The 6,289-nt window shown below is 37.4% G+C and overlaps 1 protein-coding gene across 1 annotated transcript in view; it reads left to right on the top strand.

The window, feature by feature from the left end:
- Positions 1-1,178: 1,178 nt before the first annotated feature.
- The window catches only part of LOC105360170 (UNC93-like protein), a 114,680-nt gene continuing 109,569 nt past the window's right edge, over positions 1,179-6,289 (top strand). The window contains exon 1 of the mRNA XM_011496986.1: positions 1,179-1,640. The gene's annotated coding sequence lies outside the window, so the exon portion shown is untranslated. The remainder of the gene's footprint in view (positions 1,641-6,289) is intronic.

Consider the following 6,289-nt stretch of genomic DNA (forward strand, 5'->3'; position numbering starts at 1 on the left):
TTTCGATTTCTCGATAAATGTGATCGAATGAACATTTTACGCTTTATTTGTTTAAGTTCTTTTTGTACTTATATTTCGAATTATATTATGAAAAGAGTCGAAAAATTATGCTTCGTACAGGATTTCCGTTCTGTCAAGCTGACCTTTCATCTTTATATAAAAGCACACTTTACTCTTAATCCATTATAGAAATATAATAACGCATTATAAAAATTTCCCAGTCATCTATTTTAACAAGCGCATTATCTTTTCTCTTTTCAATTTACGAATAAAGCATATTTATTTTTGAATAACAATATGATTTATTTTGACTGTATACAAATAACTTTTATAATTATCAACCAATTAAACTCATTTTTAAAATGGAATAAAGTGCGCTTAAATAGTATATTTCATTTAGAAATACATAACAGCAAGCAATAATAATATTTTCATTGTACGTACATCAAGTACTATAATTTTAAGAAAACCGTGGCATATATTATTAGAGGCTTTTTGAATCAATGTCTAATTGTTCATAAAAACAAAAACAAAAACAAAAAAGTCGCTCTTATAATGGCAGAATAAAGCAATAGCCATGAGTGCTTGGTAGAAGAATCCTGATTCTTCCAAGAATAAATAATAAAACGAGCTGTCACCCAAATAACAGTTGGCGTCAGGGGCGGAGTAAAGTGAAGGGAAGCGAGTGGATTCTCCTGGGACGAAACTTGTCAATCAATCGACAACATAACCGTCCAACAAAACCGCGCATCTCTCACGACTGCAAACACTTTTTGCAGCTCAATCGTAATAATCGCCTACTCGCCTATCGCACGGGAGCCCCAGGAGCTCCCGGTTAATTCCAATTAATCCGGACGCAGGGATCCTTCCACGGAGCTCCACTTTCGGGCCTTCTTACCGATCGGTGCCGGTAAGTCGCCTCTTAACCACCCGACTGTGCGCCTCTCTCGCGCTGATGATCGACAAGGAGAATGAAACAGGAAATCAGCGGCCGTACAAACATTTCCATCTCATTTATCGCGCGTAACGATCGCGCGTGTGTCGGAGATACGCGAGCGAGCGAGCGCGCTTCTCCGCGAGCAGCACGAGCGAGAAAAGCAGATGTGGAAAAAAGAGAAGGGGAAGGGAGTATAGTCGTGGATGTGGATGCTTTGGCAGCGCAGAGTCGTATAGCGCGCGGGCCGAGTAAGAGTGTGTCAGAGAGCCAAGAAACTACCGAGCAGCACTCGGCGGCGAACGTGGTGGACTGTAGGAGAGTCAGTGGCGCACCGCGAGCTGCCGGAGATATCTGCTTTACAACCGATCGCCTCGTTCTCGTAGCCCGCGTTCGCCAGTTGTCTCGGGATCCTCGTTTCGCACACATGCCACGGGGCTATAGGCGATAGCCGCTGCCAATTTTCCTCTCGCTTCCGATTGCTCGCCGCGACGACGGCTCCACTTGTCGTCCGTGGGAGAGGAGGCTGCTGCCGGCGGCAATCGGCGCGCGTGCACCAACGTCGCCTCGGCGCCGCTTGTTCAGTGTAGCTTGTCTGTGAGTTCGAGAAGGGGTTGTTGTGGAGACGGAGAGGAGGGAGGGCCAAGTCGAGACGACGAAGTTTCGGTAGCGAGCCACACGGGTGCAACGCTCAGCCCACTACCACGTGAGTGGCACAAACTTGCGAACGCACAAACGCACACGTGTACGGGCACGCACATTGCATGTGCGCTTACGTGCGTGCGTGCGTGCGTGCGTGCGTTATTTTCATCATTATGCTTTTCTCTTACTTTGAGCGAGACTCGTTCTTGGTGACGTCTCGCTTGAGTGATCGATCGTAACGAAGTATCGATTTTTATAATCAATCGCACGACGAATGCTAATGCAAGTGCCGCTTTCATTAATTGCACGATCTATCGATCTCCATTGAAATATTCTTTTAATATTACTTTTGCATCTTATTAATATTAGCTATTAGTCGTGCACAATTTTATTGACATACACACACACACACACACACACACACACACACACACACACACACACACATATACATGTCGGTGTTTTTTTTCTTTATTTCTTTATTTCTTTCTTTCTTTTTTTTTATATATCGAATTACTCGCTAATAAACAACGATCAATACTCATTGTAATAATATGGTTAAATACATTATTGAATACACACGTTCATTATTAATCATTGGCGCAGTTTGTTTTTTGTTTTGACTTTTTTTTTTTTTTTTTTTGTTATAACGAATACGTTGTTATCAATTTTACTTTAAGCTTATAGGAATAAAGCTAAAGAGGTGCGCTTATGATAAAAGAATTAAATTAAATTTAAATTTTTTAATTTATATGAATTGTGAAACTACTAGTAGTTACGAGCTATGTTTCGAGTATCGTAGTTTTCATTATTGAATTTGTGTACGTTGAGGTGGTATGGGACAAGACGGGACGCAGATGGGCGGAAACGAAAAGAAAGAGAAGGATGATGTATTGATACGTTAATATTGAAAAACTTAAGTATCTTAGAGCGAATTCAATGTAAAAAAAAATCAATCATCCAATAAGAAAATATAATATATATAACTAATATCTATCTTGTAATTGCATTAAATGAAATTTCTTCTCCTGCTATGGATTTTAGTAGAATATAAAAAATTTTTATTATTCAATGAGCCAAACTACATTATTGGAGCCCTAAATTCACTAACAGATTCTATGCTTTTCAAATAAATAAATCTCCCATTCCTAATATTACACTAAATTCAAACTTTTTGCCACTAATTCGCAATAATATGCTATTATATCGATTATTATTTTATACAAGTGTATGAAATGTTATTTTAATGTCGGATTCCATCGGTAAGCAGGACAATATTTAAATTACTTTTAACCAAGCGTAAATATAATTGCGCGCGTTATCGCGTTAAAAGCGACCAAAGAAATTTCATTCCGAAATATTTTCATTTCCATCGATGGCTTTCTTTTTTTCATTTATTTATTTATTATGATTATTATTATTTCTCTGCTTTCAATGTATTATACATCGAGACATGGCACTTGTAATGCTCGGAGTTATTTGAAAGGAATCGTCGAAACGTCATTGCTCGTTTTACGTAAATTATGAGCAATGATTACATTTGGCAGTGGGTCGCAAAAGCGTATATTGGTGACAGCAATGGCATTTAAGCAAGCGATTAAAGTATAATTTAAAAAATTTCAATTCTATCTACGTAACACTCCAATGCTCTTACTATTATTTCATCGTATCGCACCTCCCGTACTTTTCGGTATAATCAAACAAAGAAATAACTTGGTTGTATAATTACATTTCCGGTCGCTTAATAACGAAGCGAAAATTAATCACTACATAGTCTCGCGAAGTTGAACAAAATTGACGTTTATAGTTCAGTGGTAAGATAAATAACGAGCGAGCGACGATGCCTCGCCGGGACTGCCTCTCTTCCCGGACCCCACGTCCCGCAATAGCCGCGCGACTTTCCGCCAAAATTCAGCATCCGTGCCACTGAGGACGCTCGCGCGGGGATCGGCGATCATTATCGGCTCCCAACGAAACGAAATTATTATCGGCGTTAGCGCGAATAATGCATGCACGACGCGCAGCCCACGGCGGCGGCGATTCACCTTCGGCGCGAATCGAAGTCGCAAGGCCGCGCCGCGACGACACACCGGGAATCCGGCTGCGGACTTGTCCCGCGCACGCGCACCTTCCGGAAGTTTTCGGATTCCTCGTCGTCGCAAGCGGTCACGTGCGACCGCGTGCTTTCACTCGGATCGCTGCAGCCGAAGCGCGCGCTTATCCCTCCTCTTTCTTTTCCCTCCTGCGAATTTACCAGCGTTTTTCCTTTTCCTCGTCGCGCCTGGCATTGAGCGCGCGCCTAAGCAAACGGGCGCGCAGTTTTCTACATTGCCGGCTGCTTCTTGCCGATCCTGCTGGCTTCGGTCGCATCGAGCTTGTGCATTCGGGATGTGATGTTGGTCGCATCCGAGATTCAATGGCAATTCGCTTGGATCTGCAGATATTGATCCTCGTGCTTTACCGATTATTGGGACAGAGTTAAGGCTAGAGTTGCCTGTCTCGTTTAAGCTTGGTTTGAGTACGTAAGGCAAAATTTTTCTGAGGTCCAATCGATCTAAATAGTGACAAACGTATATTTGTTGTTTAATAATTGGAGCGCTGAAGCACACGACAGAGATCTAGAAAAAAGATTTGGATCCGTTTCTGTTCCACAAGCACATGTGATAAAACGTATTCTCAACAATTTTTGTATGACAACAAGACCCCGTTCAACTGTTCACAATATCTTAAAAATACCATAAACTTACTTCGATATACTTTCCCATATTATAATTAAAATTAACAATAAGCCCATTTACAGGCTTATTATCAATAATGATTAAGATGTCTGTCTTGTATTCCACATTAGCTCGAATATATAAAGGCTTATTATGGCTTTCATGGATGTTTGATTAAACATTTTGAAAATATTTCTATATAAGTGTACGTATCGCGATTGTTTTCCATCTATTTCGTAATATTAGGTCGAACATTCTTCTAGTATATGGCGACAGATTATTAATCATACGCATTTAATATATCAAGGATATTATATCACTTCGTAAATACAGAAATAAATATATAGATACACGATTGTTACCTGGTTATAATTGAGAAATGGCATAAGGCATACTAATTTCGAAAATATTTGACTTGGGGATGAAGAATGGATTGCTAGTGTAATGTTATATGTCATATTATTTTAAGAATAAGTGTTTGTGATTAATATGGAAAGGACATGAGGTAAAATAACTTGTTGTACAAGTGGTTGTACTAGAAAAGGTTATCAACTATGCGATTATATAGTAAAAAGTGAGCACAAGGCAAACGTTTTGTCATAGTAAAAAAAAAAAAAAAAAAAAAAAAAAAAAAACTCGTTGATCAGATACAAGTAATGAATATTGCAACGTTAAATTTATTTATTTACCATAAACCAAGTGACATGTGCTTTTCAATGAAATTTCTGTATATCACGCAAGAATTATAAGAAACATTATAAGAACATTTTTATAAATAATTCTGTTATTAATTTATTCAATTATGATTGCTCAATGATCCTCATTTTCGCATCATATTATGGAATTACTTCATCAAAATAATCTTGCATTACTAAGTAAATACTTTATCCTATTTTTTATTATGCAAACTTTATGCGGATTCGATTGTTTTTATATCTATGATCGCAATTTTCAAATACCATCCGATGATTAAATATGTGCGTAAGCAACTTTTTAGGCATAAAAGAAATTTATTACAAGCAATCATAATTTGAATTCAGCAAATTCGGCTTAATCGTTATATTTCATTCACTCAGCATAACATTACGGTAACGCGAATAATACTCGCATAACTTTACCATCTGCGCGGAAAATGAAAAAATCGTTATTTCTTTTTATACCTTATTTACGTCAAAGTGATACAAAGCTCAGTATTTATTTTATCAAGAGTTCAATGAAGTACAACAAAGTGATAAATTAAAAAACTCATTAATTTTGTATACCGAGAGGCAGTTGGCTTTTATTCATATATTTTTTGCAACTACATAGCCAACTACGTAATTAAACGGTTCTACAAAACATGGAATTTTAATTAAAAATTTCTACTTTCGACGATACATGGTAAATGGCTTTAAAATGTTCAGAAATCAGAAAAAAGATTGCTTATCTATTATACAGTGAAAGTTCGGTATTTATTACTTACTTGGATGTATTTATAAGAAGAAAAAACGAGTTTGTAATTTAGGATGAAAAAAATATCAAAATATGCAATTGTGGACGTATCATGTATGTAAAAACTTTTTACGTGCTGCTTATTTAAAAGATTAACATAACGCTTCGTCCCTATTATTATGTAAATGTATTATTACTAAATGAATAAAAATATAATAATTACATTATTTAAATAATGGTTCTCATTTTTATCGGAGCTATTAATAATGCTTTTCCGCTGTATCTGTGTTCGATCGAGGAACACAAACACATACAAATTATAATTGCACGTTGCATCGGTAATGCTTTTTTTCTAGTTTTTTCATTCGGCTCAACAAAACAACCGACACACTATAAATAGTACTAAAATAAAATCAGCTTTTAGAAAAGTATCTAGCGTATCATTAGAAACGCAAGCGAGCGATCTAAAAATACCCGAGCAAGTTCCATAAACTAAACGAATTCTATAAATAGAGCGAAGGAACGAAAAGTGCTTATCACAGAGTAATTTGCAACGAACAGTCGT

Source organism: Ceratosolen solmsi, unplaced genomic scaffold (genome assembly GCF_000503995.2).
Source record: "Ceratosolen solmsi marchali unplaced genomic scaffold, CerSol_1.0 scaffold13, whole genome shotgun sequence".
NCBI lineage: Eukaryota > Metazoa > Arthropoda > Insecta > Hymenoptera > Agaonidae > Ceratosolen > Ceratosolen solmsi.